The sequence below is a fragment of the Heliangelus exortis genome, chromosome 1 (assembly GCF_036169615.1).
Source record: "Heliangelus exortis chromosome 1, bHelExo1.hap1, whole genome shotgun sequence".
Classification (NCBI taxonomy): Eukaryota; Metazoa; Chordata; class Aves; order Apodiformes; family Trochilidae; genus Heliangelus; species Heliangelus exortis.
Genome location: NC_092422.1, coordinates 169,306,631 through 169,319,786, shown reverse-complemented (window position 1 = coordinate 169,319,786; position 13,156 = coordinate 169,306,631). Strand labels below are relative to the sequence as shown.

Genomic DNA, 13,156 nt, shown 5'->3' with positions numbered 1-13,156 from the left:
GTAGAACTAATTCCTGATCTCTCTTTAGTTCTTGGGCATGAACTGACTAGCTGAAAATCCTGTAATGAAGAATCACATCATTCATTTAATTGGTGTTCTGCATGATAAATGCAAGGGCAGATGCAGCTCCTTGCTCTCCCCAGTAAATCCAGGCCTGTGGAACATACTTTGAAGTAGAGACAGTTTTATGTTCTCTGGAGTAGAAATGAATCTCTCTTTCTAGACCATATGAATTAGTTTAGGAGGTAATACAGGCTGCCTCTGAAGCCCAGAAGTCAGCAATCAGAAAACTTAAATGATGGAGAACTCATAATTTTCTGCAATCTTTCTTTCTGTTGACTCCACTGATAATTAAATCTGAACCTTGTGGCAGATCTCAGAACACTTTTATCAAATTCTGCAGTGGTAGATTGAAGGTCTCCACGTCCAGAGGTGAGCAGGTTTTTTATCACAACTTTGCCTGAGTGAGTTGAATGTGCTTTGCAAACATTATTCTTGAGGGTAAAAGATGATTTCTTTCTTTCACTGACAGAGATATTTTGCTGGTCTTTGACAAACCTAAACTTGGAGGCCCTTGATAAATCGATTGAGCATGGTCCACTCCCACTAACCCTTTTTATTTAATGCCTTTCTTTTCAGAAAATGCTTCTCTTGCAGCCATTTTTTCCTAACTGTCAAATTGTCTTTCTGAGCAAATACAGTAATGGCACAATGCATGGGAGGCAGTCAGTAAACATTTGATTTTTCCTACTTCCTGACATCTTTTGTCTGAAATAAGAAAGCTCTTTTCATATATAGCCTTAACTGAGCCAGCAATTGCTCTGGTCAATGGTGAAGACCATCCTTTGTAATGAGTACTGAATTACCCCCCTGAGCTGCAATCCTAATACCTCACTGAAATACAACCTACTTCTTTATTGATGTACAGTTATAGTAACTTAGTATAGAAGGTGTTCTCACTTGTCTGTCTGTTATTGCTTACTTGAATGAAATCCATGCATTCCTGCAGGTCCATGTCATTTGGGATTAGGATAGGGGAACATCCTATGCAATTTGCTCAGAGTAGGCTGTCCAGGGAAAATATATTTGCAGCACAAAAATGCTACCCACATCACTGAAACCCAGTAATTAATGATCTAGTTTTGTCAGTCAGTGGACAGGCAGTTTAAAGACAAATGTATATCAGTGAAGTCAAAGCTTGAAAAGATCAGTTATCTATGAATGGCAGAGAGGGAACTTCTTGATGTTAGGTGTGAAAGAAAACCTACTGATACCTAATATTGGTTTCCACTTAAATATCCTCCCCCTTTTTTTAGAAAAACTTCTTTAATTGCTCAACCGTCAATAAATGGTGTGCAGGGGGTAAGGGTAGCTATGAAATAGATGATTTTCTTGGTTTTCTGATGTATGATCAATATTAAAGTAATGTTGAAATTAGGAGGTTCCAGTTCAGAGTGTTCTCTGCTAGGGCATTTACTGGAACACTACATCTCAGACACAGGCAGAGAGACTTTTCATCTTTTCTAGTGCTGTAGTGTGTGGTAGGATGGTGACTTACATAGCTAAATTTAGGTTGTCATGTGGTTTCTGGAACAACACTGGCAGAACCATCTTGAAGATTCTCTAGAACAAAGCATGAATTAGTCAAAAAGAAATTTTGTGTCTTTTTTTTTAATTTCCTTTTTTTAAAACCGTTTTTTATATTTATAGCAACAAAAATTCATATTTATACTTAGCTTGCCACAGGTTGCCTTTCCAGAATACATTTTTCTCTTATGTAAAGAATTGTTTATGAAGGAGGTTTTGAAAATAATTTCATACTGTCTGCTGGGGAACATCGTTGTCTGATTTTGGTAAGTTAAAGATTTCCTCATCTACGAAGAGGATCTGCTGTATTTTTTTTAATATGCTGTTCAAATGCAAACTGTGTATATTATTTTAATAATGATAACATTTTAATATATTGGAAATCCTCCTAGCGAGTCTACTGCTGAGGTTGTGGGAGACAAATGTTAGGAAACAACTTGCTATTGGAAGTACAAGTATTATGTATGTGCTGCTCATAGAGGCTCAATTTCTGAAGAAAGACTCATAAGATCCTAGTCCTGCAGGATTACTTGCATGAATAGAGTTGCTGATATGTAAATCTTTTCAGGATAAGAACCTTTGCAATTCCTAGGGCAGGAACCATATCTATCTGTCTGCTTTGCCTGCTTAGTATGAATGCATAACTAATAATACTCAATTTGGATTCTTTGCAAAAGCAGAGGCTCCAGCTCCCATCATAAGTTAAAACCAAAATAAATAAGGAGCAAGAATCACAGAGACTCTTAACACATTGATAGCATTGTCTTTGCACTCTGAAATTGCCTTGTTTGCAGCCTGGATTCACAGTAGACTGATAGAAATGGCAAGAGCTTGGGTCTCCACTAACAGATCAGGTTCTCCCTCTTTGCAACCATCAATATTTAATTAAACAGAAGATGATGAGATGTTGATGTGATCAACCAAAGCAAGTTTAAAAATTGCTTAACCTCATAACAGAGCAGTGGCAGCTGGAAGTACAGGGTTTTGTTCTGTCCATTGCACTGTTTCTGATCAATTCAGGGCTCAGGTGCTGAGCCTGGGGTTGCAGGTGTTGTGCTTCTGCTGTCTGTGGTGATAGAGGGAACAATGAGTGATATTTGAAGCTAAAAGCTTATTTTTAACCTGAAGTCTTAACTTTCTAATCAAAATACTGCTGTTATGTTAGTCCTGCTCTATCATAGTTAATAGTACAGGGAAGGCATGGACTTTCTAGTACCTGTTCCCATCTTTGGTGTTATACTGACCTTTTGAGCATCCTCTGGGTCCCCAGACCAGTGGTGTTGATGCTTCTCAAGAACATTTAGATGGGCAGATGACTGAGGTTATGGAGTGTCATTAGCAGGGTGGCACTAAGGAGGAGTGTGCTAGCAATAGGAAGCCTTACTGCCTTCTAAGTTGGAGATGTTTTTACAAGTTTTCTATCACAGCTTGCTTACTTGCATGTTCTTAATTGATTCCTAGTTCTCCATTACACTTGTTTTTCTGTTTGTTACCAATAAAAGTGATTTTTCCTGACTCACTCCCTTATGGTGTGATTTGTATTTACAGGCTAATACCTCTGGCATTTTCCTGTGCCTTTGCTGCACTGCACTGTGGTTCTATCCTACAGCTAAAGATAATTTTGTGATTTTTTTCTCTGGTCCTACAGTTAATAGTTTATGCAAAAGTTCGAGTTTTTTCTTTCATAACCCTTGGAAGTGGAAAAGAAATTTTGAATGAAAGACCATTCTGAATAGTTAGCTTGCATATGATTAACTTCTATTTTAATATGTATATCAGTGCAGACTTCCATGTGAATGGATCTTTTTTCAAATAAATCTAAGCCTGGCTTTCAGCAATTGAACACAGTTACTTTAACACCACAGCTTACAAAAAGCTGGTATGGCCAGCTCCAGCCTGCAAGAGCCCTGATGCTGAGGTCTTCCTGCCTAGAAGGCACCCAAAAATAACTTTTATAAGAGGATTTTGAGCAAACTCCCTTCTGCTTCATGCAGCTGTGACAGACTGTAGAGCCAGGAAAGGCAAATGCACCAGATGGGTTTCAGGGGTCCCTCACGGTGTGTTTTGCACTAGGTGACAGGTAGCCAATACCCAGACTTCTCTCTCATCTTAAGGATCCAAGTCCACTATAAATAGATCAAACGGGTGCTCTGAAAGCACTACAGGCTGCCTGTGGGAAGAGGAGGTGGGCACCCTTAGCTCTGTGTCTTCATCACAAACTTTGGGTGGAAGAAATTAAACTTAGCTCAGGTTTTTTCTTGTAGGTTTATTACACTGATTTAGAGCTCTTTCTGGACTAAAGGGTAAATGTGACCCCCTAGATTCCAAAGTTGAAAGATAACAACATAAATGCCATAGTTTCTCATCTTTATTTCCCTGCTCGTGCAAGTTTTCCTAGTTGGATAATAAAGCATACATTAGCACTTCAGTGATCATCTTTCTTACAATGTCTTTGTTTAAATAAGCACTCTGATTATTTACATGAACAGCAGGTTTATGAAATAATCTTTTGTATGTTGGGTTATATTTCTATTGGTAAGGTCATCCTTGCAGTATTTGCATGGGTTTTTTTGTTGAGGTTTTTTTTTTAATTACTTAGTTATTTTGTGATTTGTTGTTTTCTTTTTACTTTATGGGTGCTGATTCTTAAATTTTCTCTCTTTCATAGTAATTGCCCCAAAATCTAAAATTATACCCATTAAAAGAAGGTGAATTGTGTCAGCATACTTCACAAAACAATATTTATAGCTCTAGTTAAAATTTCTTAAAGAAATTCTGGGGCTGAAATTATGACTGATGGAAAGGAAATTATTTCAATATTCGCAAAATTGTATACATGGTGTATATCAGTATAAATCATCTGGTTTCTTTTTCTTGGTGTGAATTTTTTTTCTTCATCTTCTTGCATCTCTGGGACCTTCTTACTGTTTTAAGAGTAAAGAAACCCTGTATGTATAAATATATATAAATATGTATATATAAGTATATAAATATGTATGTATAGGAAAGATGTTAGGCATATACATATTACTTCTATCAGCTTCAAGATTTCTGATTTAAAATTATGCACTCTTTAATTAAGCACATTAGCAGATTATGCTGTAACCTCTTAAGTGACGGGTAACTTTAAAGAACTGATTTTTAAAACTTTCAGGAAAAATCTCCTGATTTAAGTGAGGGCTTCTTTCTGTCTTATTTTAACTGATAACTATAGTCAGTTTACAAGCACACATTTATTGTAAATGAATGGGGAATCCCCTACAAGGGGTTGCATGTGTCAGACTTGTGTGTGGATATTAAATAGATTATCAAAATGCAGTTTCAGACATTGCAGAAGATTATATGGGTATTGAAACATTGAAGAGAAGATTTTCTAAGAAACAAGTTTCTAGAATTTCATGCAAAAGCTGAATGAGGTCTTTGGAACCTGTCTTGGTTAAATTTCCCATTTTGCTGACCTCTCCAACTTGCCTGTTTTTCTGTAGGAGTCACCACTTGCTTTTTCCAAACAAAACCTCCATCCAAGAAATCCTTCCATCAAGTGAAATAATTTGCAGGCTGATTTCTTTCGGCAAGGCCAAGAGGCTCTTTTCATGTTCCTGCTTTCTTCAGCAAATCCTGAAACTGCATGTCTTAAAAGACAAGCAGCCTCCTTGGAGCATTATTGTAAATGGTTGTTTTGACATTTTATGACAGGTGAGGGTATTACAATTACAAATTCACTGGCCTCCGGTAAAAACTAAATTCAAAGAGGAAAAAAAAATAACATATGTTAAATTTCTTGCAAAAATTCAGTTAGAAGAAGGTAATTTAGGCAGCAGACAAGGCACTTAGGAGTTAGCATCCATCGTGGTTGCCTGAGCAGTGAGAGTGAGTAGACAGAAATGTTCTTTGCTGAGCCAAGGCTCTGCTTCTCTGCAGGAAAGTCAAAGAAGCTCCCCCTGAGGGGATTGTGCTGGGGAAGGAGAAGTGAGGAGGTGACACTGCCTGGGGTGAGAGTTTAGGTAGGTGTCCTCACTGCATCAGTCTGTCCCCAGCATCAGTGCTTCCAGACTATTTCTGGAGATGGGGTTGGACTGGAAGAATGCACGGGTGGGTTTGCAGGCTTGCAGCCTGATGGGGAAACCTACTTGATTTTTTTTTAAGTGCTAGCTCTGTAGCATTCTTGGAAAGATCATGGGCGATAGAAATATCTGTGTTCTAAATTTTCTTTTTTTTTTCCCTTTTTCTTTTATATGAGGAAGGCAGCAGCTAAGGCATCTTCCTGACATTTGAGGTTAAAACAAAAGAGAAAAAGAGAAAGAAAAAGAATGAAAAAGAAATAAACTCTGAGCTTGCATTACAAATTGCTTAAAGGATGGGAACTAAAGCTAGACAGCTGGTGTAAAATTCAATTAGTGTCTAAACCATCCATTTAATTTTTAATTTTCTAACAATGTGAGTTGAATTTATGTGTGCTTTTGACTGGTGTCTTCCTTGTGTGGCTCCTACAATTTTTCAGGTATGTCTTTGACATTACTACCCAACCTGTAAACTAAGCAGACAAAGAGAAGATTTCTTAAACACTGCTCTGTTTCTGTTTTCAAGCCACAGGGCTGGATCTCTCATCTGGTGTTCTCCCCCATTTTTATGCTGGTCTTATCTCCTGTATTGTACTGGAACTATGTTCTTGCTGGCACTGTGAAACTATATTCTTGCTTATTGTTTGTGTAGGTTAAGGAATACTAATTCTTGCTTCTCATCTTTAGTAATGCCCAGTCAGGACAAGAATTTGCATTACCATTTTTTAAAGATGTGGAAGAACTGTTATACATTTTTGAATACAGCTTCTTGTTCACTGTAATTATGGAGCTTGTTGTTAGCTTCATTGTCTATCAGAGCAAGTTGAACTTTCTAGCTATGATGACAACAGACTACAGAAAGAGCTAAGCTCCATAATCTTTTTTGCAGTTTTCAAGCAAGGTTTTTTTCTGAAGGGCTTCTGGAAAAGGCCATATGTGTCGGAACATGAAAACAGATACTTGAAGGGATTAGGTAAAAATGCAGAGGAAGGCTTTAAGGAAAGGAGGCAAATTATCAGTAACAGCTTTAACAAAAGCTAATAGAAAAATGTCAGAAATTCTTCCCTTTCTGAGTCAGAGCTTAAGACTGAATGCAATTTGTGCCTTTAGAAATGCTTCATTTAACAGTTGGTACTAAGGGCAGTTTTTTACTGTGACAAACAAGTGTATTGATTTTCTGTTGAACCTCAAGATCTCTAGGTAGATAACAGTTATGTATCTCTGGAGTTTGGAAAATCCAAGCTACTTGACATGCACAAAATGCATTGCATTTTGTATTTTGGCAGGACTCTGCATACTGTGTTCCTATCTGGAAGCCCTCCCCAGGTAGATAACAGATATACAAATATTTTTTCTGATATATATTTCTTCTGATATAAGATGAATCATCTTTCAGTTTGGTACAGTTCACATTTTCCCCATGTTTTATTTCCATGGGTGATATTTTGCATGACATACTCTTCCCGTAGTGTCCTCCACAGTGGATATCCACACATAGTAATTATTACAAAAAAGCTTTACTTGAGTGGAGATTAATTTGTAATGACCTTTTTTTTTGCCATTACTGTGCATGTCTCGTGTCTGGTGCTGAACTGATGGGTCCTTCTGATTAGCAAAGACTGAAAGTGGCTTTTTCAAGAGCTACTCATGATTACTTAGGTATTATTGAGTTCAGCAGTAATCTTTCTCCTTCACAGCTCTCTCTCTTGCCTCACACTGTGATTGAGGCTGCAGAAGTGAATTTAGAGCTGCAAGGATGATCTAAAATTCTGTCTGGTTGTCTATAAATTTTCATGTATGGAGATTCAAGCAAATTACTTCATTATCTTTTACAGCCCCCTGTGAATGGGAAAAAGTGGGATAAAATTGAAAAAAATCTTCTGCCTGTCTTCATTATGTTATGAGGTGAAATAAATCACATTTTTGTAATACCTGATGCAATATTGTCTTTCCTCATAAAATGAAAAAATTAACTGAAAGTGTCACTGCTTTCCCAGCTGACTCAGTGGCTCAGTTCAGTACTAATAGATACAAATGAGGATGCTTCCAGTATCATTGCTTCAATATGAAAGAGGAGTGTGCTATGAAGGTCTCTAGAGTCCTCTGTGAAAGACAGCTTATTTTGTCACCAGGAATGAATCCTGCTGGAGGATTTCCCTCTATCCTCCCTTGCCCAGGAGCAAGAGAGGATGTTCTCCAGGAGGTCACTGAGCTCCAGGCCTGGGGATTGTGTGGCCACAGTCAAACTGCCAGCACCTCCTGCCTGATTTAGTAAAATGGGTTTTTTATAGGTGTCAACAAATTCTTTCTGGAGGATAAAAGAAAAATACTCATGTTTGTTGGGCTGTCTCTCTTATATTTGTGGGCTGCAGGCCTACAGAACTCTTTCACTTTTAGACCTCTCCAAGTCTGCATTTGGTTTTAGTGGTGTATTTTTTTCTTTCCCATTTGAGTCACATCGAGTACAACAGAGCAAGAATCTTTTATCCCCTTTCCTGTGTTCTGTCCATAAGCACCCAGTGCTTGCCATTGTCCAGGTGAATATATCAAGCTAGAAGGACCCTTCCTCTCACCCTGTGTCTGTGTGTACTGTGTTCTTCAACAGAGTAGTTTAAATATTCTGATGGTCCTACACTGACTGTATAAGCAAAGAAGAGTTATATTCTGTTCTAAACCTACAAGGACAAACATTTCTTGATCTGCAATTCCCAGACTATTCCTGGATATTTAATCTTTTCTCACAGTAACAGCATCATTCTAGGTACTTCAAATTTTGTTTTAAATCCAAATGACACAGTTCTGTGCCCCATAGTATTTTTGTAGTCTCTCTGCCTTTAACATCTGAAAAATCCATTTCTAGTTTGCTAATATCCATAGTCTGTTGTGTTTATTTTATTTTATTTTATTTTATTTTATTTTAGCAGCTGCCTCAGAATGACAGGCTTTTCAATAAAGCATAGGTTACTTTTCCAGGGGAAGTCAGAGATCACTCAGACAGATCTGAGCTAGTAGTGAATTTATTAAGTTTTAATCAGTAAATTTAGGTATGTAAAATATTTAATAAGTACAGATGGATTGGCAGGCAATACTCCATTGCACTTGAAGTTAGTATGAGAAACAAAGATTATTGCTTAAGCTTTCTGTACAGATCTAAGCATTACATGCAGGCAAAGAGTGGTACTTACCAAGCCATCAATGTCTGGTATCAAGGGAGGGATCTGTGATCCTGGGGCAGCCTTCAGAGCTTCCCTGCTCAAGGGGAGATCTCTGCATCTCCTGTGGAGGGAGAGCTCAATGGACCCCCATAGCTGCAGATATTTATTGCATTAAAGGGTTTATTTGCAGTTGGATTTTCAGCTGTATTAATGCAGTTTTGGCCTCCTACCAGCCCAGTCTCCATCCAAACCCTTTTTTGGGGGGGGGGTTTGTTCTGAGTTCTCACTGATAGCCTCACACAATAGGATTAACTAGGGTCAGGCATTCTTGCTGAGCACCTCCCTGGACCAAAGTCCAGTTAGTTCCAACAGGAAAAGTGCATCTGTCACAGGTACCAAAGGTAAAGTTAAAACTTCTGGAGATTAAATGCTCAGAGATGATAAAACAGCAATATCCAAAGTTACTGTTGAAAGGAAAGGAAGGTGTTAACAGCTACTGTAGTTTGCTTCTAACCAAGTATTGCCCTGTTGAGAAGAAAATTAATGTCTGTTGATTTCTTCAACGCTTCTTTGCTTTTTACTTTGCACAGCAGTCCTAAGCTTCAGCTGAAAGAAATGAATGTAAAGCTATTAAGTGCTGTGCTTGGTGTAACACAAATACATACTGGAAAATAATGTATAGGAAGTTATAAAAAGACTATTGTGTAGTACTGTTCACTGAATATGGTGCAGAATAGTTCTCAAACCTTTATTTTAGAAAGATACCTTGTTAATTGCTGGAACTTTGATGAGAAATTGGTATTCTTTAAATTCATTTCATAAAACTGTTCAGAACCCTGAGGCTGTTTTTTGTGAGTTATCATTTATTTTCTACCCAGGTAATAAATTAGGGACCAAACAAGTAGATCTTCATATTAAGTGTTGGAAGAATGACAGATTATATTGCATTATCCTGATTATGTACTCAGTAACTTATTATTTCAAGAACTTCCTACTGGAGGTAAATGTGTTGCTTGAAAACCAGTTTTCAGATTTACTGAGACTTAGGACTGTGCAAATATGTACTCTGCAAGAGTGTGAATGGAGACTAAAATTTAGGCATGACTGAATCCTTCAGTGCATGTGGCTCTGTAAGATTTATTAAAAATATTTTTGTCCACAGATTCTCAGGAGTAGCTTACAAGGAAGTTAAAGTAATAGAAATACTCATTATAGATGGGCAAATTCTGATTTTCTGCTCAGGTCAGCAGCAGAATGAGGATTAAAGCCCAATGTCTTAACATGTACTCTTATTCAGTTCATTACAGAGAGAAGGGGTGAGCCTGGAAGTACAATCATCCTCTCTCTTCTCTGAGCACAGTGAAAAATTTGTGACATTAAATTTATAGAGATAAGGTGCCACAAGCAAGTTGTATCTCATTTCCACATGCATGCAGCATGCAGCATGTGGAAATAAGTAGGATTGCAAGATTTGGTGAAGCTTTTTGAGACGTTACTCTATTTCTAATCTTATAAATAATCATCAAATCACTGATGGCAGATCAGATTTTGTGTTGCAGTAAACCAGAGCATAAAAAAACCAGAGTAGCAAGCACACCTTGATTCAGGTACCCTCAAAGTAGCATAGCTTTGGAGCCTGAGTGCTTTGGTCTTTTATGTCACCAGTGGTATTAGCATTGAACCCAAATATAAGGTCCAAAGAAAAACATTCTGTACCTCATATTCAGGTACATAAATAATTGTCCATTAGGCTGTTAACACAACTTAAAATCCTTTGTGTAGTAAGGATGAACTACAGTTACAAAAGGAAACAGAGGCATGGGAGAGAGCTGGAAATCTGTTACTTTATGTGGCCAACTTCTGAAGTGAGTGCTTTGTTTTTTATGGTATGTTTGGACTGTGCTAGAACTTGGAAGCACTTGAAAAAAAATTGCAAATAATGCTAGAGTTGTGTAGTTCTTCTCTTGGATCCACTGATCCAGACATACAGTGGGTATTACACCCAAACTGCTAAGAGAGGAAATGGAGATTTGGACGTAGTTTGACAGTATCTGCAGCTGTGAATTTGAGAAGTTTTGAGAAGAAATCAAAGCAGAACTTCAGTAAAGATTTTTGAATCATTCCAGGGCATGCCAAAATTTCCTGGAGAAAAATGGAGGCTATATAAGGATTAACAGAAGTGATACTATAAAGGAGAGAATTATATGTATTAGACTAAGCAGGAGTTTGGTTACAGTGTGCCAGCATGTGTCTGAGCAGGCATCTCCGTGTAATTTACTGCAGGAGAGAGCTTCTGCATCAAGTTTTCATTATACAGTATTAAAGACTAAAAATAGCTAAATATGCACCTAATCTTATTTTTAAAGGCAGTCTATAATAGCTTGTTATATCAAATAATCAGGAAAATTAAAACCACACAAGCTGGCTCTGATTTTAAAGATTAATTTTGGTAGCATTCCATTAATATGTTATTTCTATGCAAGAAAGTGACTAACTGGAATCACACGTTTATGAATTGCAGGAAATCCCCGGGGGAAAACTGATCATCAGAGGCTGTTGTGAAAGTGTGCATGACAAATTCTACCAGAAGTGGTAATTGAAAAATTGACACTTGAGCAAATAACTGAACCCTGTCTTTATTCAATTCTAGGTACTCCCTCTGGATCTGCATCAAAAAAGACTGCACCTTATTAGCAATTGGTGAGTTTCCTTTTTTTCAGTTCTTGCATCCAGTTTAAAAATCTTTATTGCTAGGTTTAAGAAATGAAGTGAAAGAGCTGAGCTTCTTATTAGCAATGATTTGTCCTGGTGCAATGGAAAAAACAGTAAAAACATTGTTAATTCAGAAAATTATGCTGAACTAATGCACAGAAGTAGTGTTGTACTTTTGACCTCATCAGCATGATTAGTTTTTAAATGGTAGATGTATTGAAATATGAATATAGCACTTAACATCTACTGACAAGGTTTTTTGATTCAAATGCTTCTTGGGTTTGAACTGCTATGTATATACATCAGATCCAATTTGAAGGCTCGCATAGTCTGTACTTCTGAGACTGTATCTGCCATGAAAGCTACACCAAATAAGTTTTTTGTATATATAATACTGAAGCATAGGACCTGATAGGCATTCTTTTTGGCTATTCAGAAATGACCGGCTAGGTTCTATAATGTACATATGTTTGAAACATGAAAGGTGTTACCTGCTGAGAGGTTAGACCAGGCTAAAGCCCTTCCTGACCTAGCTCTGTATATACACATTGCTGGGCAATCACAAGCCCATAGCTCAGTGATGCCTGTAGTGACTACATGAAGGTGGACTAAGTCTGGGCTCCCTATAAAGTCATGCTAGGCTGTCAGAATCATAGAATCGTCTGGGTTGGAAGGGACCTCAGAGATCATCAAGTCCAACCCTTGATCCACCACTGCTGCAGTTACCAGACCATGGCACTGAGTGCCACATCCAGTCTCTTTTTAAATATCTCCAGGGTCGGAGAATCCACTACTTCCCTGGGCAGCCCATTCCGGTGTTTGATCACCCTCTTCGTAAAGAAATTCTTTCTGATGTCCAACCTAAACCTCCCCTGGCACAACTTGAGACCGTGCCCTCTTGTCTTGCTGAGAGTTGCCTGGGAAAAGAGACCAACCCCCACCTGACTCCAACCTCCTTTCAGGGAGTTGTAGAGAGTGATGAGGTCTCCTCTGAGCCTCCTCTTCTCCAGGCTGAACAGCCCCAGCTCCCTCAGCCTCTCCTCATAGGTTCTGTGCTGGAGTCTCTTCACCAGCCCAGTTGCCCTCCTTTGGACCTGCTCCAGGGCCTCAATCTCCTTCCTGAACTGAGGGGCCCAGAACTGGACACAGAACTCGAGGTGTGGCCTCACCAGGGCTGAGTACAGGGGCAGAATCACTTCCTTGGACCTGCTGGCCACACTGTTCCTGACACAGGCCAGGATGCCATTGGCCTTCTTGGCTACCTGGGCACACTGTTGGCTCATGTTCGGTTTCCTGTCAATCCAGAAGCAGCATTACATGGCTCTAATGAAGCTAGTCTGGGAGGATGGGCAAACAAAAGTGTATCCTGGTTTAAGACAGGATAGAACTACTTTTCTTTCAGTAGTTTTACTTTTTAGTTATCTCTTCTACATAACTGCACTTGCTGAAACGAGCAGCATGTTTTTTGGTCCATGTCTGCTTCTAGGACTTAATAGCACTTGACGTTTATGGGTACTGCTGGAGAAGGGTGAGTGCTGAGTGCAGCCATGCTGAGCTGCAGCTCAGCTGGGCACAGTGATTTCTACTCCATCTAGCTGCATATAGAGTAGGCTTAGATTTTCATGAGGGGTATGCAGGCAT

General features: G+C 38.5%; 1 protein-coding gene across 2 annotated transcripts in view; it reads left to right on the top strand.

Annotated features, from left to right (window-relative positions):
• CNTN1 (contactin 1) overlaps positions 1-13,156 on the top strand; it is a 244,928-nt gene that overhangs the window by 61,348 nt on the left and 170,424 nt on the right. For both annotated transcript variants that reach the window (XM_071733630.1, XM_071733631.1), the window contains exon 2: positions 11,454-11,503. The gene's annotated coding sequence lies outside the window, so the exon portion shown is untranslated. The remainder of the gene's footprint in view (positions 1-11,453; positions 11,504-13,156) is intronic.